This window comes from Phyllostomus discolor, chromosome 6 (genome assembly GCF_004126475.2).
Source record: "Phyllostomus discolor isolate MPI-MPIP mPhyDis1 chromosome 6, mPhyDis1.pri.v3, whole genome shotgun sequence".
NCBI classification, from domain to species: domain Eukaryota; kingdom Metazoa; phylum Chordata; class Mammalia; order Chiroptera; family Phyllostomidae; genus Phyllostomus; species Phyllostomus discolor.
This window is the reverse complement of record NC_040908.2, coordinates 134,590,751-134,615,913: the sequence shown is the minus strand read 5'-3', so window position 1 is coordinate 134,615,913 and position 25,163 is coordinate 134,590,751. Positions and strand designations below refer to the sequence as shown.

General features: G+C 41.1%; 1 protein-coding gene across 5 annotated transcripts in view; it reads left to right on the top strand.

The window, feature by feature from the left end:
• The first annotated feature begins 419 nt into the window (after window positions 1–419).
• Window positions 420–25,163, top strand: part of SOX6 (SRY-box transcription factor 6) — a 614,163-nt gene continuing 589,419 nt past the window's right edge. For 2 of the 5 annotated variants that reach the window (XM_036029077.1, XM_036029073.1), the window contains exon 1: window positions 6,264–6,790. The gene's annotated coding sequence lies outside the window, so the exon portion shown is untranslated. Of the gene's footprint in view, window positions 591–4,922; window positions 5,323–6,263; window positions 6,791–25,163 lie in introns of those variants that run through there. The other 3 variants (XM_036029075.1, XM_036029074.1, XM_036029087.1) reach the window with 3 other exon arrangements.

Below are 25,163 nucleotides of genomic sequence, written 5' to 3'. Positions count from 1 at the left end.
GTTCCTGTCTGTGCCCGCTCTATGCTGCTGCCTTTGGGAGCCTTTTGAGCAGGGTAGTATGCCCTAAGCTTTTTCTTCACTTCTTTTCACCCCCTTCTAAAATGTGTTTACAAAGAAGTGACTATCCTTCTAAAATAAGTTAAAAATCTTTCCCTGACTTTTCATTTGAGATGTTAAAATGATTAAATAAATGAAACTTTATTTGACCGGGGAGTTTACCCAGAGACTCAACGACATCTTGGATCTTTGGCCTTATTCTAATTCCATGGTGGTAATTACCCTTCGTTTCTTTAAGTGCAATAGATTTATTGCCTTAGAGACTATGCACAGTTTGATTGAATTATTCATTTTTTTCCTTTGGTGTAGACTGCATCTGGGGACTCTGATGTGACGTGTAGATTTTTTTTTCCAGGAACAAAGGGAATGTGGAAATGAAAGAGAGGGAGAGAGAGGCTGGCAGATGTAATGAGACGCGGTGAAGGTGTACGCAGACTGGCACTCCCACTCCTCCCGTCTGCTCTCACTGCAGCCCTGGGTAACTCGCAGGCTAACACAAACAGCTTTCCTCCCGCAGCCTGCCCTCTGTCACTGTAAGTACATCAGCCTTCTCTTATCAGCATGCAGATTCCAGCCACGCACTCTCCTACCCTTGGCTTTGCACCTTAGATAGCAGAAGCACATTTAAAATTAACTTTCCTAAGCCAGGAGAGACATGTCTGTAAAACTTATTTTTGATTTATCCTTATATTTCTTTGAAAAAAGTTCATTCATTTTTACCACTTTTCCCCACCTCCTTTGTGACGGTGCTGCTGCTGCTACTGTCGCTACCTCTGTGGTCTTCCCAACAGGATGAGGCACAGATTCAAATGAAATTTAATGTTAGTCTCTATCCATTTAAAGTCGAGGGACAATGCCTTGTCCTTTCGCAGAATGACGTCTTCCAGAAAGCAGAGCATTGTTCACAGTTTGTTTTTTGCTTTTGTTGTTGAAACACGAGTTCCGACCTCTTGAGGCAGAGTCCCAAGGGCACTGTTATTCGGGAGTTCGGGTTATTTGGTTACACCAAGCTGAAGTGAAGTGCGATGGGCTGCTGGAGTGCTGGTATGCTTGTTATCCCTGTGTAAGGAAACTAATTGCTAAAACTTTTCTCCGTTCTGTAAAGTTTTCAACTTCTTCCCTTTTGGTTTTTTATACTCTTTCACTAGTTCTTCGTTTCACTAAAACTTCTTATTCCCCGTGTTTTGGAAGTAAAGGCATATTTGTCTTATTTATACAGTAGCTGTAAAGCCTTTCCTGAAAGAAGTTAGCGACCTTAAGGTGAAGTCATGTAGATCTGTATTGTCCTCTCGGCTGGTGTAAGGAGACTATTAAAGCGAGAATTTGAGGTTTTTAACAGTCGTTATGATTTTTGCGTGGGTGCTTTAAATATTAACTTCTCGAGCAGAATTCCTTGCATTACCCTTCCTAAGTCCAGGGGGACCTCTCTCCAGGAACCGCGCTCCTTGCCTTTTCGGGTTAGCGCCTCTTCTCTGGAGGTGCGAGGCCAAACTTAGCAAAGCCGAGTTGCGTTCGCCGGTTGAGTTGCATTCGCTGGTTGCGGTGCGTGGGGACATCGGGACAGCAGGGAGGCAGCGACAGCTGAGGGCAGGTAAGTCAGTCCCCATCCGTGTCCCTCCTTCCCTGCCTGGTTCTTCTACCTTGGTGCCCAGGGTTATTGCGCCACACCGGGCTCTGACCTTCACAGAAAGTGCGCTGCCACATGTCGGGATCTGGTTGCGGTGCCTGTGTGCGCTCCGCTACTTCCGGGACTTTTGCGAGCCCACAGGCCAATGCGGACCAGGTAGAGAGCACCGCACTTAATCCCACAGCACCGCTCTTCGCCGTGTCCCCTGAGCTGTACAGGTGTGCGGGACTAGAGTGCAGAAAGGAAACCCCGAGGGCACACCCCCGCCCCCCAGGGCCACGTGTCACCCCGTGCACAGCCTGAAATGCGGCACTGAGACCCCAAACTTTAGTTCCCTTACTTTAGGGATCAATGTTGTGACCGGCTCTGGGTTCCGCTTTATCTATCTACTTTAGTTTATTAGATACAATCTAAAGAGAATTCCTGTCGCTCCTTCCATGAAGGTCTACCTCGGCCCACTATTAGGGCCTTTGATACCACAGATCTTGATAACGTTGCCCCCACCCCCCTTTTTGCCTCTCACCAGTGGCCTTCATGTTGTCCAATAGGGTCAGTTTTATACGTCCCACTCCCACCCCTAGTCCAGATCCCCGAATGCTGTGTGATTTAAGGAGACGGATGCGCTTGAAAAGCCAAACTTGTCGCAGCAATTCTGAGGAACCTACTTGAACCCCAGCGTTTCAGTCCCAGATGTTTCACCTTCCTTGGTGGCTCTTCCCTGAGGATTCAGGCTTTGGGACTTAAAGTACCACCTCTCCTCATTGCCCTAACTCTACAAGCATTAGGACAAGTCATTTGATTTTGACGTCTTTTAGGCTTTGCAGAGATTGGCTCCTGTGGTTGAGTTCCAGGGCAGGCAGCAGAAGAGTGTGAGGCTCTGGATCCAAGTGTTGGGCCTGGCCACACTATTCACAAAGACAAAAACAAAACCACATTCCAGAAGAGACTGGCTCCTGCCCGGGCTAGAAACACGGGTCTGGGTTTGGCCCTTGGGCCTTGGAGGTCAAGGGGCATGCCACAGTTCTGGAAGCCCTGGAAGAAGTTGGCATGCAAGGTGCCAGGCATTCTCTATGGCTGCTTCTAGGTGCCTACAGGCAGACTTTTCAATCCTGAAAGTCGCTGTGGAAAATGGGGACACAAAATTTCCTTTTGTGGACTAGCTTTCCTATCAGTGAACAGTTGTCAAGTCACCTGAACTTAAAGCCCTCAAGCATATTTCCTATTGGGGTAGAAGAATGTAGTTATTCCTTCTGTCCCACTAATTCGAGTTGGTCATCCCCACCCTTATTTCTGTCCTTTTCCTTTTCTTGTCCTGAATCCTAGTGAAACCGAGCATGGAATATACTTGAAGAAGCTGGTATATGACTGACACCTCAGCTTGTTCCATCTTCAGGCTTGCTTACTCTCTCCATCTTCCTTTGTGAGGCTTTTTCTCCTTTATTTTTTTATCACTTAATCTGTGGGAGGTCTTTCTCAAAATGGCAACTTTAGGCCACCATGAATATTCTGGTGTTTCTAGTCATAATTCCTAACCCCTCTCTTCTGGTCCGTATCTTTCACAAAGTGTTTATGAAGTGTCTCAAAGTGGTCATCTCATATCAGTTTCTACAGAGTAGGGACTCCTTCTTCCACAAACCTTATGCTAGTATGTCAGAACCTCTCAAGTTTTTAAACTTGATGAAATTTTTACTCTGCACTGATCTCAGTTTCTGAAATGTAGTCTTTTTCTTCAGGCCTGGTTTAAAGCAGGCCAACCTCACCTCGTACACACTGCCTTTCTTTAGCTGTGTCTGTTACTGTCAAAGCTGGTTTTCTCATTTGTCTCTCTTACTATGCATCTATACCTGACTTCATAATTATTCCCTCTCTTTCCAGTCCCCCAGCTTTTTTGAACTGAGATAAACTTCCAGGTCTTTGTTTCTTTAGGGCATTCTATACCCTTCAAATCTTTTTATGTATTCTACACATGCATTAAAGAATCTTTAATTCATATATTTTTGGGCGGTCTTTTATTAACTTCATTACCTACATCTGACTTACGTATGGAGTTTTACATGCTGCCCTCCGTGACTGAAATTCTTTTCATGTATAACGTCCAAGCCTCCCCCCTTGAAATGGTTTCTTCAAGTCTATTCCTATACCAAGTTGAGATGATACGCATATATCACCCACCCAATTCATGTAACACAAACTTATACATATAATTCACTGGAGCTGATTTATTGTTGTAAAGGTATGATTACTTTTTCTTTGGTAGTTTGTGTGTCTTGTTACTTATAATAATTTTCATCCATTAACTCCATAATCCACATGGCCTCCAGAACACTGCCACCTACATAAGCCAAGAATCTCTTATGTCAGTTGCGTTTTCTTTTTTCCTTTCAATTCCTCCTTCTGTGTCTTTTAAAAACATACATTACTCTTCTCTGATTTACTGAGCTCCTATTAAGCGGTGTGTTTTCATTATTTCTGCTTCCTGCACCTCTTTCTTTACTTTGTTTCCGCCACTCCTCTTTATTCACTTGCCTTCATCCTTCTTACTATTCATCTAATATTCACCCTTCTTTCCTTCTTCCTGGTCTGCTTCAGCCCCTGTCCTTCCCCTTCTCTGTATCTCTCATGATTCACTTCTGCGGTCCAGTTCAGTACTTCTCAGCCTCCAGTCCATTCTTCCTCTGTCACGTAACTTTTTCAAAGCACAAAGTCCCACCCGTACATTTTCCTCTCCGACTTTATCCTCTCCCCGCCCCTCACCCCCACTTTGCTCTTTCTTTCTCCCCAGTCGTCTACCTTTTCCCCACTTCAGCTTGCCTTCCTCTTGACTCCTCCCAGCAGCCCCGGTCCCGACAGCGCTCCTCCGGTCCTTTACTCCTCAGCCTCTCTCCCACCTAATACTTGTCACCATTCCCCTCTGACCCCAGCCCTCCCTCTTTGTCCTCTTCCCATTTCCTTCTAGTAGTCGCTTCGCTCTCTCTTCCCAGGCACTTCCTACAATTCCAACCTCCGCTCTCGCCGGTCCCTGCCCTCTCTCTCCAGCTCTCTCGCCGGTGCCTCCCGCTCTCCCCTCCTTCTTCTTCCCTCGGCCCTCCCCCTCCCTCCCAGCTTCCCTGCTTGGCTCGCTGCCTCCCTCGCCTCTTGTCTCATCTTGCCTGTGTTGTCTGGGAGGGGAGCCCTGCCTCCTCTCCCTCGCTCAGATCAATGCCCTGGCCACTCACTTTCTGATGTTGCACGACGGGAAATGCTTTGAATACTTACGACATGGCCGCTCACACTGATTGCCAAGATTGACAGCACTAACCATCGCCTTCACTTGTTTCAAGGGGGAAACCCCTAGTCTGCCCGCTCTGTGCGCACCGCCCGGCTCCCGGCGGCAAACTTCTGCGGGTCAGCGCTCCCCCGCCCAGGGCGGGACACCCCCGCAGACTCCAGTTAACGGGCTGCGCCTGCCGCGGCGCTGGGGGTGGGGGGTTCTGCTCTCTCGCTCCCGGGGTTGTGCTAATTGACCTAGCATCGACTCCCCCTTCCTTAAGAGATTTTTTTTTTATTTGTATCTTTCCCTTTTTCTTTAATGCCATTTACTCCCGCGGCGCAGCGCACAAGGAGCCCTCCCGCACGGTACCATCCTGGAGCCCGCCCAGGTAACCGGGACGGAGCGAGCGATCTGGAGAGCGAGGGAGGTCTAGCGAGAGCGCGCGGCCCGTTTGTGAGCTACCTGTTGGGGAGTCGGAGGGGCAGGGGCGGGAACCCCGGGCCGGGCCGCCGGCCCTCTGTGCCTGCGCCCCCGCCTTTCCCGGCAGCCACAGGGTTAGTTTGCCTGGGCTGGGGCTGGGGGGTCGGGGCGGGACAGGCGGCGGGCTGGAGCAGAGCGCGCGAGCCCCGCGCGGGCGCGGGGTCCCGGGAGCCGCAGCCGCCGGTCCGGGCGGGCTTCCGCGCTGGGCTGGGGAGGGGAAGGGGGAGGCGGAGCGGGAGGAGGGCGCTGCGCGGGCCGGCGCAGAGGGAGGGCAGAGTCTGAGAGAGGGGCCCGAGCGCCTGCCGCTCGCCGGCGGACGCGCGGAGCCCGAGGATGCGTGCGGCTCTCGGAGAGTGGTGCCTAGTTCCGGAGGCGGTGACAGACCCGAGTGGTGGGCTCCCGGTTTTCTCGCCACCCCCAAACCCCGAAGTCCACTCCGAGAAAACTCATGCTGTAGCTGCAGATAACTTGTGCGTAGGACACTAAGGCAGAAAGGGCGAGGAAGTGAGACAGACCCCGCAACCGTTGACAACAGAAAGCTGTTATCGCCATCCTAAGTATTGGTCCGGAAATCTGTCCGCCCTCTCGGCCCACCTCGTTCCTCCTCCGCGGCCTCCCCGTATAGGTGTTACAATCGGCTTCACTGGGGATGGTAGGAAAAAGAAGTCAGGTGGCTTAGAGAGTGCATTTTTAGGGCGCCGTGAAGTTTGAGGTAGGTATCTCATTGAAGTTTGCGCGTGTGTGATGTAAGAAGCTTGTGTGCCTGCGTGTGTAGTTCTCTCTCTCTCTCCCCCTCTCTCGCTCTCTCCCCGCCCCCCTCCCCCCCGCATGTGCGTGTGTGCTCTCTGAGGGGGCTCAGCTGGGACCGCTGGTGCTGGTGCCCTTTGTTCCCACAAGAGGGCAGCATCCAGAGGGCTTTGTGAGCGCAGTATCTCTCTCCTTATCGCCTCAGGCTTGGGCTTAGAGAAAGTTACACCGAAACTTTCAAACTGATATCTCATCTTATTTTGTGATATTAAAAAAGAAAGACAGAGAGAAAGAAGAAAAAAGAGAAATGGATAAAGAAGAGAGAGAAAAAGATAAAAGCAGGCAGCCAGTCTACCTCGGGAGAGTCCCCGTCACACCAAGACTTGGGGGAGGGCTGTTTTAATTGTGGGTTTGGCCGACTGACGACTGGAGTGCCCTCCTCGGCTGTCTTAAGTTGTAGCCGGAGGTCATGTAAATCGACCTTAAAAGAATGCATAAGCCATAAATTAAAATAAACCCTCACCCAAGGGCTGATCCATAAGTAGACAATATCCAACCTGGACAAAACAAGCTTTGCTTACGAGCCGACCTAAACCGCATCCCCCCAAAGAATAGAGACTAAATGCAAAGTAAGTTTCCCAGCGAATATTTTGTTTTCTTGAAAAGTGTTGGGTTGATTCGCCGTGTGACCGACTGCGAAGGCGCAGTTTTCCGGAGCGCTTCAGTGTTAGCCTGGCTCCGGGTGCGGGAGGTGGGGAGGACCCGCTGGTTTCTGGGCTTCTTAACGCTACCCCCACCCCACCCCCATTTTGGTTTGGAAACTCCGGCTATTTGTGGGGTTGACGCTGGGCGAGGGCGGGCGAGAGTCGGGATCTCCGCAGCGCTCTCCGCCGTGGTGAAGTTTCCCCGGAGGAGTTCATAAAGAAAACCCGGGTCGCTAGAAAACCCGTACGCTTCCTCCTCCCGCGTTCACCCCGCCGCCGCTCTGCCGCAACTTTCCTGGGACCCCGCGCTAGTCGCTTCTAGTTCCCTCCGCTCTCTATCTTCCTCTCCTCTACCCTTATTTTCGGACATGACTTTTTTATGATCTCTTTAGGAATAAGCAAACCGATTTTCACAAGACAATCCGAAACCCAAGTGCTAATCTGTGGTCCTCTTTTCTTGGGACTCTAGGGCAGTGGAGCCGGGCCCCGCGGGGGCGTGTGTCACAGGCCGCCCAGCCCTTCGGGGCGCGGGCTCCGCCTGAGAATCCCTGGGCCCCCGCGCTCAGTCGCCGGCACTTCTCCGTCTCGCGCCCTCCCCACCCCGCGTCCCGGAGCCCCGCCGGTGCCCTCCGTCGCTCTCCGTGCCCAGCCCGGGGCCTGTCCTCCTCCGCACTCTTCGCAGCCCCACTGAGATCTGCCGCTCTGAGGTCGGCCCAGGCCCGGGGGCGGTGCTGCCACTCGCCCGAGCCGGGCTGCTCCCGGGAGAGTTGCTTTTTTCTTTCTCCCTTAAAGGGCCGGTCGGAGAAGGGAAGGGGCTTGTGCAAAGCCTGCTGGGGTTGTGCGCGGGCGCCAGGAGGAGCGGCCCGCAGCTGCGGAGGACAGATTAGCTCCGTTTCCCGGGCGCTCCGCGGAGCTTTAAGATAAAAAGAGAATTGGTGTGTTCAGACCAGATAAAAGGTGGTTGTTGCCGGGGTGTTTTGAGTTTTATTTAAGCTCTCGTAGGCTGACCAAGTTTGAATACATTTGTTTGTATGGATTGCCAGATATTGAATGCTGCCCCTATTTGGGGGCTAAAAATAAATCTACGACTATGCTGGCAGGGCTGGACTGTTAGCGAGATGGGCAGTCCCCGGCTGCTTCTGTGTGTCTGACCTCCTCCGAGGGCCGTGCTTGAAGTTTCAGGCTGGAGGTGGCCCGAAGCCGTTGCTGCGGAAAACTGGGCTGGGCTCCGGACCTCCTGCTGCACTGTCAGTGGGGCACTCGGATGACGTCCCTGTCCGGGGCGCTTGACCCGGGCGCGCACTCCAGGGGCCAGCCCTTCGCCTCGGCCGGGCGGCCCGGCCAACAACCTAGTGGAGTCGGGATGTGAGAGTGCCCCTTCTCCCCCGCCTCCCCAGGGTCCCCTCTCTTCTGCCCTTTATAGTCACATGCCCAGGTCCCGGCTCCCGAGGAGAACAGACACAGCCCCGCCCAGTCTATTTCTAGGAGGTGGGTTTGGTGAATAAAAAGGTCAAGTGGTCGGGTCCGCAAACTGGTCCATGGCGAAGGGGAGACTGGACGGACACCTGGCAAGGACCGCCCCGCCTATCCGCCCCCCGCCCCCCCCCCAACCCTGGCGGGTCCGCCCGCCCACGGCTGGCCTCCTCAGGCCACATTCTTTTGCTAAGTGTGAGAGGCTGTGGGAAAAGCAATCCTGAACCGGCCAAGAGCTGGCGAAGCTGATCCCGAGATGGCATTTTGTTTTGAACAGTTGCTTGGGTTGACGTTTCCTCATAAGGTAAGGTGTCACTGGACAGTCGGCTGCCCAAATGCCACAAGTATAATTAGCTTGCGCACTCAGCACCTCGTCCCTGAGGCCCGAGGCCCGTAGGCACGGGCTTGGCGGACCTGGTCCACTCAGCTCCGTTCTGGGCTGCTGGATTCCGAAGAAGGGTGGAAACGGCCAGGACAGCCCTGGGAGGCTCTTGCACTCGGGAGGACTGTGACAATGTAGCCTTGTCTTTGATTTATCTCTCCCTTTTCCTGTTCCTCAGCTCTTTTTGTTTTTCGGTTGAAGAGGAACTACAGGTTAGAGGGGTAAGGCGGACACCAGCGGCAAGGTGCAGACTGAGTGAGGAAAGGGGATGCAGTGTAAATCTGGCAGTATACCTACTTTCCGCACCCCGCCCATGGTGGGGGAGCTGTTGGTGCCCCTGTCTGCACACATCCTTTTGGACCCGTCCAGGCTGGGCAGGTGTCCTTGCTTGGGGAGGGGCTTCAGCTTCTAGTTTGGATCATTCACCTGTCTGTGTGATTCCTTCCACCCTCACCCCAGAGGTCTCTCAGCAAATTAGCATCTGTGTCCTGATTGCAGCTACTGTTTCCCCCTCCAGGCCTAGCCGCTTGGGGCTGCTAGTGTTCACTGTGGGGCGAGCCTGAACTGATCTGCTGTCTCCTGCTGTCTCCCTCTTGCTTAGTTCTTAGGAGCACTGCCTTGCCCTCTCTATCTGTACCCAGATTGGTGCTTGAGCTTCTTACCTAGTTTCTCAGACCCCAGTCTCAGGTCAGCTTTTGCCTGTGCTCTCTGGTGGAAACCAGATTTCTGCAGCCATGAACATGACCTTCCCTCTGTCACCCTGTGCAGTCACCATGGAATTCAACACTCAGCATTAGGCACTTTCATCAGTCTCCCTCCTCCCCTTATGTCTACACTGCTCAAATGTATCTTATGTCTACTAGAAGATTCTCTTTATTTTAAAACAAACAAACAAACAAACAAACAAGCAAGCAAACACCTTAAACCGTACATAAGTTGAGTGGGGTAGGGTTAGCTTTGCTATGGCAGCAAGAGTGCACCTTTCAGGTGGGAGGTGGAGACACGGTGTTATTTAGTTGCATTGGACTTTTATTGAACCAGTGAAATATTTCATTTTCTTATAGTAGGGGAAAGTTATGACTGAATTTTTAAACTCTACTAGACCATAAATGTATGATTTATATACTTTTGAGAGTATCTTTCAGAATATGCATATGTGAGCAAATGGGCAGTAGGCCTAATGACGCATATTTTTTTCTCTTACACTTTTGAAAACCTCAAAAGTCAAGACAGATTGTCCTTATCCTAAAACAACAAGAACAACAACAACTAACCAAAAAATAAAATCATTCAGACTCTGAAAGCAAGGAAGTGTGCACCACCACACTTATTAGATCTAGTTCATGGCCAAAGGCAGTGAGTAACCAAGATCTAGATAAATGCTAGGTCATTAATTGCCTAGGCAAACTGACATCCTCTGTTGCTATTCTCATGCACTACCAACACCTCCATTCTCCTCTGCTCTCCTGCCATATTTCATTATGTATAGTGGCAAAGGGAGATGGTTTTTAACAATTGTTCATCCTATTTAATGCTATTCTTAGTATTTGTTTTGGAAATAATGAGAAGGAAACTTTTAAATGCAAAATTATGAGTTTATTATTATGGAGCATGGTACAAACACTTATAATAGTGTATTACATAACTATAACACTGAACATTATACGATAAAGAATGACAAAGATACGACACATTAATCTATCAAAGTGATCAATCTCTATACCTTAAAGTGATTCTATAATGAATTCAGTAACAACTGGAAGAAATGACATTTGCTAGGAGTATTACGTTGTCTGTTGGACATTTTTTCATTAGTAGCAGAAATCAAAAGATATTTTTCTTAGGGAAAAACATATAGTTAAAGTATGCTAATGTACCTAGAAAATCCTTCTTTGTAAGGTTTTCAAATATTACATTCACTACATAAATGATACATTTAGGTGGTGTTTTGTCTGTTTCTATTTGACTTTTTTAAAGGAATCATTGGGTTATTGGTCATTGATAAAATTGCTACACAAAGTCATCTTCTACTGAAGAAATTGGTGATGTTTTAAATAATTCTTTTCAATTAACACAATCAGTAGTGGAAGAAATCAGTTCTCTTTTAATAAGTTTTGATATACGTTGGTGTTAAGCCTTACTTCTAGTATTTTCTATACTTTTCAGTTTTGTTAGGTTATAAATCTCTAAGTTTGAAAGAATTTTTTTGTTAGTTAGAGAATTCATACATATATATTTTACTACTTACAAAAAGCATTCTCTAAAAGTATAGTACAATTCAACTAAAATTTTGGTTGATATAAGAGCTGTTTGTTTAAATATAGTTTAGGGGTACATATATATCAATTGATGTTTTTGAAGTCAAGTGAAACATTCCATCAAGCTAATGTGTCTGAGAGTATCATATCAGGCACAGACAGGTACTAGAAATGATAAAACACAGATAACGTACAGCAAGATGATTTGCAGATGGGACGTATTATCTGCTCTCATGAGGTTAGATGGGTCATAGTACTGGTTTAAAAAATAATATAGATTATTTCAGAATTATCAAGTTGTGTAGGTATATGAGATTTAATGAAAAGAGATTTTATTATAGAAACTTGCTAAAATATGAACAAATATTTATTGTGTTTTACAGGAAAAAATAGACTTGTGTTTAGGTTGCTTCTTGTTTAAGATATATGGCTCTTCCCTATTATATTTTTCCTAATGAGGAATATAATGTATTTAATATTTTATGCCTTTATTCTAACTCCACATTTTCTACTGATTATACTCTGAATCTCAACATACTTAAGTAAAAAAAAAAGCTGCCACTCTGGAATAGTCTGTGAAAAGCAATTTTTATTAGATGTAAGCACATTCTAAATATATAGCTTATCCTTTTAGCTTGCAGTTCTTCACCTGTGATTTGAAAACTAATTGTTTTGATAAGAGTTATATCAGAAACTTTCATTATTCTCTTGTTACATATTCATTATTCATTCATAGAAAAGTGTTTTTATTTTTCCTGTTCTGTGGAAGAGGGTAAAAGCTTTTCAGTGAATTATGTTGTTTAGACATTTAGTCAAACTGAAAATAGGTTTAAACTTGTGTCATGGTTTTCGATAGAACTTTTCAAGTCTTAAGTACCGATTGTCATAATTTGTGTAAAGTATCAATTGAAGAATGTGCATGGAGGTTATAAGATGGAATATCATTTAAATATACTAAGGACTCTCTAACCTCCAAAAAAAGAGTTCTGGTCTGTTTTTCCTCACATCTGTGGTAGTCTCAAAAAGGGAACATAAAACCCTAAAACCTCAGAGAAACAGTATCGATTCAATTCTTAACTGCAAATCCTTCATATCATTGCTCAAAATATCCAACTTTACACTAATATTAGCCATTCTTTTTATAGTGACACCATGCTTAGTAAAAAACTTCTAAGCACTGAGGTCAGGTGTAGAGATTGGATTCTAGTTTATTTTTTATGAATCAGATAAAGATTTCTGTGCATGAGACCATATGTGAAGATGAGAGAACAAGAACATTTCCATATCAAAGGCAATATATCTGAGGCTGCATGGTAATTAAAATGCAGTGGTTTGGACTCTGTGCACTAGCACTTAAACAGAGCATTGCTGGGACCTTGTGCATCATGCAAGCGGTTGCCTCTTGCATACTTCTTGAAATACACTTATAATTTTGTACAAACATTTATGCCAGTCCACACTTTTCTGTGGATAATTTGTATTTCATCCAAACCATTCAAAGTAGAAGTTATTTTTTGAGCTACCCCCTCATTATGGCTTTTGTGCATCAACTATTTTTATTCTAGTTGTTTGTATTTCCTTTTACCAGAATGATGGCTTGTTTATATTCAGATTCTCTTCTTGCTCCTCTAAGACCTCTTATATGTCACTCATATTTTATATTCACTCAAAAAACTTTCAATTTTAGGAGAGATGTGAATTATTTTCTGAGGTTAATTGTAGATGCTGTAATCTATTATCAACTAGTGAACTACATTTAAAAAGTCAACTGCTTAGATATTTCTACTTTATAATGCTAATATATTAGTAATCCTCACTAACTTGCACAGTATACAATATTGGAAAGATTTCTTTTTACAATATTTAAAGAATTCTGAAATATTCTATTTTACATTTTAATGGCATGAAAAAATGTGCAGTAGCATTCTCTTTCTTATTGCTTCAAGTGATAAACAATTATGAGTGAAATTATTGAAATATTTATCTAAGGAGCTATCTCTTTGTATTTATAGGGAAATATTTGATGTCATTTATAAAGAACTGGTTAGCATCTTAACCTGTAGTTTTTTGGAATAGAATAATGGAATAAGAACAATTTAACAATTGGTAGTTCAGTGTTGTATATGTTTTAGAAAATTTTACATCTTCAGTTGAATTTGCTGCTCTGTAATTTTCTAGATTTTCTATTTATGTATTTGCACTCTATCTGTGAGCATTCTGCTCTGGTGCATGTGGCAAGGAATTCACTGGTATATTTTATTTACCAAGCCCTCCTGCTCTATAAAGCTTTTTAAAGATTTCTCTGGATTGAAGCACCCTTGTACTGAAGAAGCCTGATGTGATATAATGGAATTCTTTAATAGTTTTTGTGTTTGTAACCTGTTTTGGACCAAAATTACTTGCATAATGACTTGATGCTTTTTAATGATGACATATGCGTAATAAATATAAGGTCAATTCAAAGTACATTATATGATGTGCGTCTGTGCAAACATTCTATATTCTCTCATTTCAAGTTCTTCCTTGATCTCTTTCTTCTCTGAAAACCTCACAAGATAACCTTTGAAATGATCTATTATCTCTGCTACTTCCATAATTTGTTGTTTCTAGTCACCTTAGAGAGATTAATTGAATTGTTTATCTTGAATATATCCATTCAAATGCAAAAAGGGATTTTAGTGCTATTTGTGATTTTGATTTTACTGAGCACAATCTCTTTGCTTCTTTGAAAAGTAGTTCTTTAAAATCAGACAAAGAAAGTTAAAGACGCTTTACTTTTTACCACTATGCAAGCACAATATGTAGAAAAAAGAAAATGCAACAATTTTTTTTTAATGACAAGCGTTGGTTTCAAGTGGAACTGATTTCTGAGGCATGGTTGCAAATGTTTCCTTTTGTACTTTACAAACAGATGATAGGGTAATGTGATTGAGCCCTTACCAAGTTCTAGGCACCCTGAAGGGCATTTTTGAAGCCACAGTCTTTACTTTTTAAGAATTTTCTCTCCCATTGAAGATTTTTAATATTTGGTAGGTGGGGAAATTTAGGCACAGCTGTCATGGCGCTAAACAGGTCATTTGTAGAACTGTAGAAGAATAGTCGTAAAACAGAATGGTTCCTTGTTCTTTTTTTTTGCGGGGGGGGGGGAGATATCAAAGGGCAGGAATGTTGTTATTTTCTTAGAAATAATCTCTAGCTATGTCAATGGGCAATGAACCTTTTATGTAGAAGTTAGCAGCCTCATTCACCCCCAATATATCCAAGGTGTAATTCTTAACCCTCCATTTCTTTATTTCTAAAATGGGATTAACAATATCTATACAATAGGATTATTGTGAGGATTGAATTAGATAAATGAATGAAAATCACTGGGCTCAGGGGTTGGCATAAAATAAATATTTAATATGTGTTATCTATTGCTGTTGAAGTGGTACCATACTTTGAATTAGAAAGATCTGATTTTCCATTTTAGCTTCACTATAGGCTTGCTGTATAATCTTTGGCAAATTACATAATCTGTTTCTTTTCCTTTTATATGAAGTACAGACAGAAATACACGTCCCTTCCTTTCTTTCCTAGAAAAGGGAATTCATCAGTAGTCTGGCAGACTTGGGATAGAGTAGTGACACAGGATTTGGATGTCCAGCTCTAAAATTTGAGAAAATTCCAATTCAAAGAAAGCTTTTTGGAAGAGCTTTTGAAAGTTCATTTCATTTGTCAACCTCTATTCTCCAAGTGTGTATTGATCACACGGTCTCCATTCTAATCAGCTAAGAAGCTCTCTTTATTCCGAAACCTGCAAAGAAGGAGATTTTATAATCTTCCTTGATTATGTGTTTCAATGTCAACACCAGGAAGTTCTTTATGCCAAATACACACATCTTACTCTGCTTTCTGGCTTTCAAGAAAAAATTGAGTCACATATTCTTAATTTGAAGATTTTTAAAATTTATTTTTAGACAGAGGGGAAGGGAGGGAGCAAGAGAGGGAGAGAAACATTAATGTGTGGTTGCCTCTCATGTGGTCCCTACTGGGGACCTGGCCCACAACCCAGACATGTGCCCTGGCTGGGAATCCAACCAGCGACCCTTTTGTTCACAAGCCAGCACTGAATCCACTGAGTCACATCAGCCAGGGCCATACATATATTCTTAATTTGAATGAAAGGCCAGAATGTGAGAAAACCAAAATTAACTTTCAATTTTTACTTCTTGAATCTTTTCTTTGAAATCTTATTTCCTAAATTAGTTTTGTGACCTTGAAAAAGTTGTGTAATTCCTTTAAGTCTCAATTTCCTAATTTTTAAAATGCGGTTTGTGATAGAATTTATCAGGCATGGTTACTGGGAAGATTAATCTTGAAGATACTGTATATGGAAGTGTGCAGAACAGTTCTGGAACAATTGTGTTAGGATGAATTGACAGTAGTTATGTGATCAGTAGTGGGACCGTGGTATTAAAGACCCTTAATTCTCTTAAGTTTGATAGAACTCAGTTTTCAAAGTGCTTTCGTATTCACTGCGTCATTCAATAAAAGGTATGTAGGGTAGATAACCTTACCAGTCATATTGTCTAACTTCCTATTTGATATAAATAAATGTTTTAGTTGGGTTTTGCTTCAGGACATTATTCATTACAAACAAAGCTTACATGTCATAAATTAGGGCTGGCTTTTTTTGCCTCCACTTTTTTCCCAGTCTCTTCTATATAATGTCAGTGCTCATTTATTTTATCTTCATACTTATTTCCAGAGCCAAAGCAATGCTGCATTTCCCATGTACCAATGTGAATGAATGATCCCATACTGATCAGAAGTGTTAAACATCAGTTGTATATATGTCTTTGATTAATACATTTGAAAATATTTAATTATTACTTAATAAGTATGGCTAGTTGATAGGTAACAATCTTTCAAAATACAGGGTTTATAAGGGAGGATTAATAAAGTGATCCTTGGTGGTGAAAAGATGACCACTTAACTACATGGTTTCAAAGATGAAAATACATGGTCCTAGTGAGGAGGTGTGAGTTTAGGCAACTCTATGCAGTGTGCTAGTTGCTGTAATGGAGATACCTATAGAAACACAAGTACCTGTGCCAGGGAAAGCTTCTAGTAGGAGGTGGCCTATGAGCTGTGACTTAAAGGATGATTAGGTATAGGCTGTTTGGGCCTACTCGTGAAAAGCATTAGACTTGGGGGAAACATTTGATAGTATTATTGACTATTTTGTAAGTCTGACACTGAAATGTCTCATATTTGTGTCTTTGTTACTGCAAAATGGTGACGTATATCATGAGTGTGATGTCGCCATAGACTAGCAGCTTAGCCACTGTACTTCTCTTTCTTAGCTCAGTTTTGTGGTCAGAGGCATTGTGCATCATTTTAAGGTACAGAAGAATTTTTCGAACTATTGATTTCCTTCAACTATGTCAACTAAGTATCAAAATTAAAATAAATGGTTATTAATATCTGAACTGATGATCAGGACTATGAGGTAATAAAATCATATCTTGGACTGTGAAGAACTTTTCTGCCCCCTTGAATTGGCAAGCATGGTCTTAGAGAAGGGGCAATATTTGGAAATTTTTAGATCTGATTGTTATTTCTGAGTTTCCCTTATTTGTTACAAGTCTTTTAGGTGCCTCACATTTATAATTAAGTTTTTCCTACTGTAAAGTTGGCATATTGCATAATTTTTTTTTTATTAAGGGGTAACATGAAAATAAATTAACCCTCAGAGTAATTCAGATTTTGGAAGAAATACAAATTATTACACAATGATGATGACAAAACAGTAGTCGTAGCAGAAGCAGTAGCAGCACAACAGCCCTCTCTACTTTTTATAACTTCCAAAGAGGGATACTAACTCTGTCCTTTTTAGTTTTGCAATCTGGCATCTCATGTTTTCTAATAACTTTTTGAATGCTTTTACTCTGAGCCCACAAGCCTTCTTTTCCTTTTCTGGTTTGGAAGTTTTCTGTTGTTCAATATTTGTTTCTATAAATTAAACATACCTATTGAGAATTTGCAGTTTATGTGAGTTTGTGAATAATCACTTTCTGAAAAGTGGTTGGTGATAACGTAGGTTGGAAAAGTTATGGCCCTAGTTTCTAACGTCCTTAACTTGCTGTTCTCCTTGCTGCTGCTTTAGCATGCTGGAGACTCTCACTGTTGATAATGACATGAAAATGTGATGAAATCTCCCATGAAAAAGAAAGGCTCTGGAGCTGAGTAAAGGAGGGAAAAAGATATGAAAGTTCCATAAAACAGTTTAAAAACATCCCCTTAGCCATATTAAATTAGTTATGATGCTTTAAATAATATTTTCCTTGAGGACTTTCAGTTGAGTTCTTTAATAAGATGCAAAAACCCAAGGAAAAAGAAAATAAAAATAATACAGCAACTGAATGAAAGTTTAACTAACTTGGAACACGACATATTAGTTAATTGAGTCTCAGGAAAATTTTTGTTCTTGCATTTGAAGATACAAATACATGCTGGAGGAAAATTGGACTATTTTAAAATTTCTTAGCTGTAATCCTTTCCAACTATAAAGGTGAATATTGAAAATAAATACAGGGTGTGGGCAAAAGTAGGTGTATGGTTGTGAGTACATGAAACAGTTTATTCTTTTATTATTTATTAATTATTGTATTATTTTCCATATGAACGACTGTGAACCTACTTTTGCCCTGCTCAGTATATTGAAGTTTAAAAAGGAATTTTAATCTTGGAACATGTAAACTGTATGCATTTTTAATTTTTATTTTTCATATAATATCCTAAGGTATTATTAAAGGAAATTTTCAGCTTTGCTGAGGTTAGAACCTTTAATTTAATTTAATTTTTTTAATTCTCACCTGAGGACATGCTTATTGATTATTTAGAGAGAGGGGAAGGGAGGGAGAAGGAGAGAAACATCGATGCCAGACAAAAACATCCATCAGTTGCCCCATGTACAAGCCCTGACTGGGCTGAACCCACAACATAGGCATATGTCCTGATCATGAATTGAACCCACAACCTTTTGGTGCATGGGATAACACTCCAACCAACTGAATCACCTGGCCAGGGCAAGGCTAGATTCTTTAAACTTTTACAGTTCCAGAGAATGCTTTCATTTGTACTTTTTGTATAATTTTGTGTTTTGCAGGGATGTTAAGGTAGAGAGTCACGATATATTGAATACTTATATATTTTAAATTATGTAGCATTTTGTAACAAGCTTATTTTCTCTAAGACAAATGCATATATAGCAGCCTAAATCAGCCCAAATTAGGTGGAACTAGTGAATTTAGGGACTCTTAATCCACCTGCATGATGGGGAAAGAATGAAAAATAGCTCCTATTTTGATTGTGATACAGTGAGACCTGTTCTACAGCACTTGTTAACTGTGTGTTAGTTGTGAAGTTTCATGTTTAATCTTATTTTTTTAATAAATTACTTTATTGTTGTTCAATTACAGTTGTCTGCATTTTCTCCCCACCACTTCGTGTTTAATCTTTATGTCCACATGGACAACTCAGTAATGTTATCAGGAGCTGTGTGAGTAAAGTATATGAAAAAGGATACCCATTCATATTGTATACTAATTTTTTTCTTTTGAATTTTGTTTGAGTCACTTTCACATCTTGGGATTATTCTCTTCTTCATTTTTGATCTGTGCATACACTGCTGTCTGTTTTCAAAATGCCAATCAAATAGGACATTTGCACCAATGATCCTTTACATTTTATGAGGCTATGATTATATAATCTTTTTTTAAAAAGGATTTATTTGCCTATTCATTCTTAGAGAGTGAGGAAGGGAGAGAGAAAGAGAGGGAAAGAAACATCAGTGTTTGAGGTGTGAGAGAAACATTGATTGGTTGCCTCTTGCACATGCCCCCATCAAGGACCAGCTGGCAACCCAGGCCCCGTGCCCTTATGGGGAATTGAACCAGTGAACTTTTGCTTTACAGGACATCACCCAATCAACTGAGCTGTTGCCTAACCAACTGACCTACACCAATCAAGGTTGATACCGTTTTTAGTTTTACTTATTAACAAATTTATATCTGAGATAATTTAAAAACAAAAATATAATTTTATTAAATTTAGTGAGGGGGTGTTAACTTATCTGGTCATCATAAATTGTCTCAAATGAAGCCTTCATTTAGTTAAATAAGTGTATTGCTAATGCACCTTAAAAGTAAGTATCTTTGATTATTAATAAAATGTTTGAATGTTATCGTGAACAAAGCACTAGTTGGTATTTTTCCTGCTTCATTGGAGTGAATGTAGCATTTACATTATTAGCTGAGGAAAGGAGCAGAATTTAGGATGTTTCAGGAGAGAAGAAAATAGAGATTTAGTGGTTTGAGTAGCCTAAGGCAATGGAAAGTATTGGTTAGGGTGAGGCTGAAGGAATTCCTCTGGCAGAATAATTTTAAGGCTTATTTGGGAGAATTTCTCACAATGAGAGAATAGTGGTCTACAAACTTTGGGGATGAATACACTACCAGCAAAATGTTTATAAGCATGTGTCCTAATACATATGCATATTTATTTGAAATTACAGCAGTCACCCCTCATCTGTGGAAGATATGTTCCAAGACCCCTGTGGATATCAGAAACCACGGACTCCTGTATATGCTATGTTTTTTTATATACATATGTACTTATGACAAAGTTTAATTTGTAAATTAGACACTGTAAGAGATTAGCAACAGTAACTGATAATTATTGTGTTTTAATAGAACAGTCATAACAATATATTGTAATGTGAATGTGGCATTAATAAGTAAAGTAAGGGTTATTTGAACACAAGCACTACGGTCTTATAACTGAGATCGCTATTAAGTGGCTAATGGGCAGGTAGGCTATAGAGTGTTGACATGCTGGATGAAGGTTTGATTCATGTCCAGGGTGGGACTGGGTGGGATGGCGTGAAATTTCATCACACTTCTCAGAGTGGTGCACAGTTTAAAACTTATGAATTGTCTATTTCTGTAATTTCCCATTTAATATTTTTGGATCATGATTGACAGTAGGTTACTAAAACCACAGAAAGCACAACCTCAGATAAGGGGGACTACTGTATGTACATGTGCTATTGTGCTAATATATGCTATAAAACATTCATAAGGAGATATTAAAGAGGTATAGATAAAATAATATCTTAAAACTAATTGTGGTTCCCCCAAGCCCTATGATTTAATGTGCCTATTATTTTTAAAAGTCTTAATTTAACACTTTGTAATGGAATGATTTAGAGGTTTGGTCCCAAGTTTAGTTCACTTTGCTACATGGTTTTAATGCTACCACAGGTGAAAATGACACCTGAGAAAGAAAAAGAGATCCAAATGGAAGTACATCATTGTTTGCACTTATTAAATTGTTATACTAATTTATTAACTCTATACACAAAATATACAAAAATAGATTGTTAAAATTTGGCTAGTAAATCTCTATGTTCCTTTATGACAATCAGTTGTTTTTGTTAATGAGGGTGAAAGTATAGCATTTTCATATTTTTAATAAATGGACTCAAAAGATTGATTCTCTCTGGAACATCATTAAACAGGTTAGAATATTGTGTTGCCAATTTCATTTCATTTCATTTTTTTAAGATTTTATTTATTTATTTTTTAAAGAGAGAGGAAGGGAGGGAGAAAGAGAAGGAGAGACACATCAATGTGCGGTTGTCTCTCGCATGCCCCTTACTAGGGACCTGGCCTGCAACCCAGGTATGTGCCCTGACTGGGAATTGAACCAGCGACCCTTTGGTTCACAGACTGGTACTCAATCCACTGAGCCACACCAGCCAGGGCTCTGTTGCCAATTTTAAAATTGAAAATAAATGAGGGTTTTTGTAGGTGATGGACATAGAACTTTTGGTAACAAAATCACACTATAATAGAATCATTTCCAAATCTATTTTCAGAATACTTTTTCATAGCATGACTCTGTTTAAAAAAGCATCTACTTTCTCATTTGATAAAATATCACTTTTACCTTAAGGATAAAAATTAAGTTTGTTTGATGGTATGTATGTATGTATGTGTGTATGTATTATCTATCTATCTATCTATCTATCTATCTATCTATCTATCTATCTATCTATCTATCTAGTCTAGCTATATGGTAACACACAGCACCTTGTCAGCACATTTGGTACACCAGTTTTTAGTTCCTTATCTTAGGTTTGGAAATGTTGCCATGAGATAAGCAGGGGAACCTCTGTGTGATACAAACAGTTCTGATGGTTACTCCCCATCTCACTTCAAAGCATTGTAAAGATTTTGCTGTGTTTTACAGATCTATTTTTAAAAATAATTGCATCATCACTGGCTTCAACATTGTGTCGCAGTTGCTTGGCTAGAATGATGTAGTTAGTGAAGTCCATGGTACTGTCTCTGTAATCTTATCCTTAATGTTTTCCTGTCGTCCAGCTGGAGCAACTACTTCACCAGTGATTATACTTTGTCAGTGTTCTCTGATAATTACTTTCATTTTATAAAGTAACACTCTTGAAATTATATTTTCTTTGGTACATATATCAGTGGCTCACATAAAGGTAACACTTTGCCTTTTAAATATCATTAACTGAGGCATGTTAAAAATATGTCCATTCATTTATCTGAAAAGTAAGCATCCTACATGACAAAAGTTTCTTTTTCAGATCTTCCATGTTTTCCATGCTGCTTTCAATATTGTTTGTGGCAACATTCACTGCACATACTCAAAGCACATAATTCACATTGCATTTTAGGTAAATGGTTACTGAGAGTTGTGCATGTGGCAACTCGGATTTTTTAGCAACAGAATATATTTAAATGTGTTGCCATATTGTTTTCTGTGTTATATTTTAGTCATTTTTTTATAGCAGCAGGAAGAACAAGTGTTTTTCTAATAGCATATGGCTTTTTGTCTTTTATAGTTAAAGAACTTCAAAAGAAGTTTCTAAACATTTAAAATTATGTTTGGTGAAATTCAGTAAAATGTTGAATTTAGTATTATAGGATTTTAAACATCATTGGGAAAATTGCAGCAATTACAAAAATTTATATCTAAATGCATAGTTTTTAAATGTCTTACTAATTGTAATGGCTTCATATTCTTGTTATTTAACATCTCAATGTAAAATAGGGTAAGATACATTGTTAATGATGCTAGATATAAGTTCATATTTCAAATTTTCTTCTTGATAAGTAAAAAAAACCTCTTCCCATTTCTTGTCAGATCTGCTTGGATCATTATTATTTTTCTCCTATAATGTGGTCACTGAAGGGCTACTACCACAATATAAGTATTCACTTGGTCATAGCATTATTGTCACTAAGGCCTGTGTTATTAATATTATCCTTAAACTGCGGTCTCTTTGGAAGGATCTTTTAAAACCACTTGAGCATTTGTTCAGGGTTAATTTAGTTAAAAACTAGATAATATTATTAATAATCAGTTTCTTTCTTATCTCTCATACAAGGTAGGACACATTAGTATTTTACATATAGACCCAGAGTGTTAATCTGTATTTAAATTTAAATAAGAATTTGTTTTTCTTTTTAAATAGATAAATATACATAAGTATACTATATAATGTACTCCTAGGATGTATGAGCCCAATTTGGAGACCACTGAAATAGAAAAATGAATGAGAAAGAAAGGCAAGGAGAGTTTGGTGAGTTGAGGAAGAAAGGCATAGTTTCCACAGAATACCATCCTGGGATAGGATCCCTCTAAAGAATGTAGCTAGTCATTGAAAACCTTAGGCAGGGAGTGGGGTTACAGATTTATCAATATTGGGGTACAGAAAATAGTAGTGTGGGATCTTTACAGGGCTCTGATATGCGAGAAGCAACAGACTTAAGTCATCTTTTATTTTTTTTTTTTAGATTTTATTTACTTTTAGATAGAGGGAAAGGGAGGGAGAAAGAGAGAGAGAGAGAGAGAAAAACATCAATGTGTGGTTGCCTCTCACACACCCCCTACTGGGGTCCTGGCCCACAGCCCAGGCATGTGCCCTGACTGGGAATCGAACTGGCAACCCTTTGGTTCACAGCCTGGCACTCAATCCATTGAGCTACTCCAGCCAGTCCTAGGTATGTTTTTCCTTTTTTAAAAAAGATTTTATTTATTTATTTTTAGAGAGGGGAAGGGAGGGAGAAAGAGAAGGAGAGAAACATCAATGTTTGAGAGATATGTTACCTCTCTCACGCCTCCAAATGGGGACCTGGCCTGCAACCCAGTCATGTGCTCTGACTGGGAATTGAACCAACAGCCTTTCAGTTTGCAGGCCATCACTCAGTCCACTGAGCCACACCAGACAGGGCCATCTTTTATTTTTTAAGGAAAAACAAGTTGAATTATTTGTTGGCATGAAGAGGTCAGTGAAGTTCCATAGTTAAGTGTATTTATCATGTTGCAGGAGAGGGGACCAAGTGGAGAATAACTAGTCCTTGTATCCTGTCTTTGCATAGTTCTGATCTTAGCTTTACTCTTTGTTGCTTCTATACTTAGCATTTCTTGGATTTAGATACAATCAGAGCAGAAGTTGGGAAAGGTAAGGCAGCAAATGAGGGATGGCTATAGGTTAATATTTGTCTTCAACATTCTCTTCATTTCTCCCTTTTCCCCTTTGCTCTAATTTGACATGCTTGTTGGGTAGCTTGGTGTAGTAGCAAGAACCCAGTTTGGGAGTTTCAGTTCTGCCAATAAACTTTGGGTGACATGACCAAGTCTCTTCTTTCTAAGTCACCTCTTTTGAGGAATTAATTTCTTTGTTGGTAGAATGAAAAGTTTGATGGTCTTCAAAGAGGTTCAGCTCTGACATGCTGTTTATACCCTTCTAGGGTAAGGCTCTGTGCTGCCTCTTCACACAGAACTTTCAATGAAGTTCCTTGTTCTGTAGATCAACTTCAAAACACCATGTCTGCTCTGCTTTGTAAAGTGACAAATGGGTAGGAATATAATTCAATAAGTGAATTTATGCTGGTGAATTCATGAGCAAAACTTTAAAGTATATCTAGCTTTTTCCTTTTACTGTCCAGATGACTTTGATCTAGTAGGTTTCCACAGTGTGATCCTAGCTAGTCCACTTGCTTTCTAACCTTAAGTGGCTATGAGAACTTAAGAAAGGGAAGTATTAGCATCTGAAGGGTTGTGTCTCTGAAGGAGTTGGGCCTGGAAGAGGTAGGCAGGGCACTGGGACACAGCCATCAATTCATTGCATGTGTTTGGCCAGGCTGGCAGCCGTGGCCAGTGCCAGGTTTTTTGAGTATGGTTTCTGTCACCAACAGAGTTGGCTGTCTTTGAAGTCTGCTAGTTAACCTCTTCCAGAATCTTAGAGGACAACTATCACTCAGGAGGAGGAGGATAAAGGAATTTCTGGGGGTGGGGATCTAGACACTCCCCAATATTCAGTAAGAACTTGATTCTCTTCTTCCAGCAGTTTTTTGAAGCATCTAATAAATATACAGATTTAAATTTTTCTCATTTTCTTTTTAGTACCTATTCATTGCCACAGATGGAGGCAATATTGAGTGATGAAATGGATGTATATTACCAAACATATATTGGACAACTGCCATATACCAGACATTTCTCGGTGTTTTCAGAAGGTGAAGATAATAACCTGTGTCATGGTTTTTGAGAGGTTTCAATATACAAAATACACTTGGCAGAGTGGCTGATATGTTATAAGCTCTCATTAAACATTAGTGATTATTATTTTATTATTTCATTTGCATAACAACTCTAGGAGATAGATGTCATTATCTTTGTTTTATAGACAAGGAAATTAAGGTTGGGAGAAGGAAAATAACTTGCCCAAGGTCACATAGCTAATTAAGTAGTAGAACCATAATTTAAATCCTGATGTCCTGGCTTGAGGTCCCATAATATTTCTGCTATAAAATACATCTGCCTATAACAGTCAAATATGTCATGAGATTTCCTCCAGATAATCTACAAGCCAGATAATTAGGAACTTGGATGATCAGGATAATCAGGAGCTGAACATGCTATTCTGTGATGTTGAATTTCAGTAGGTTTGGTTATTAAGGTAGTCCTTGCTTTACATGGCTTGATGTTAACTGAAATTAATGTATATCCTTTCTTTGTATAGTTCAGATGTCATGGTTTGATCTCAATTACTACAGAACCTTGCCAAGTGAGGACTTGGCTCCAGTATGTACTAGTTGCA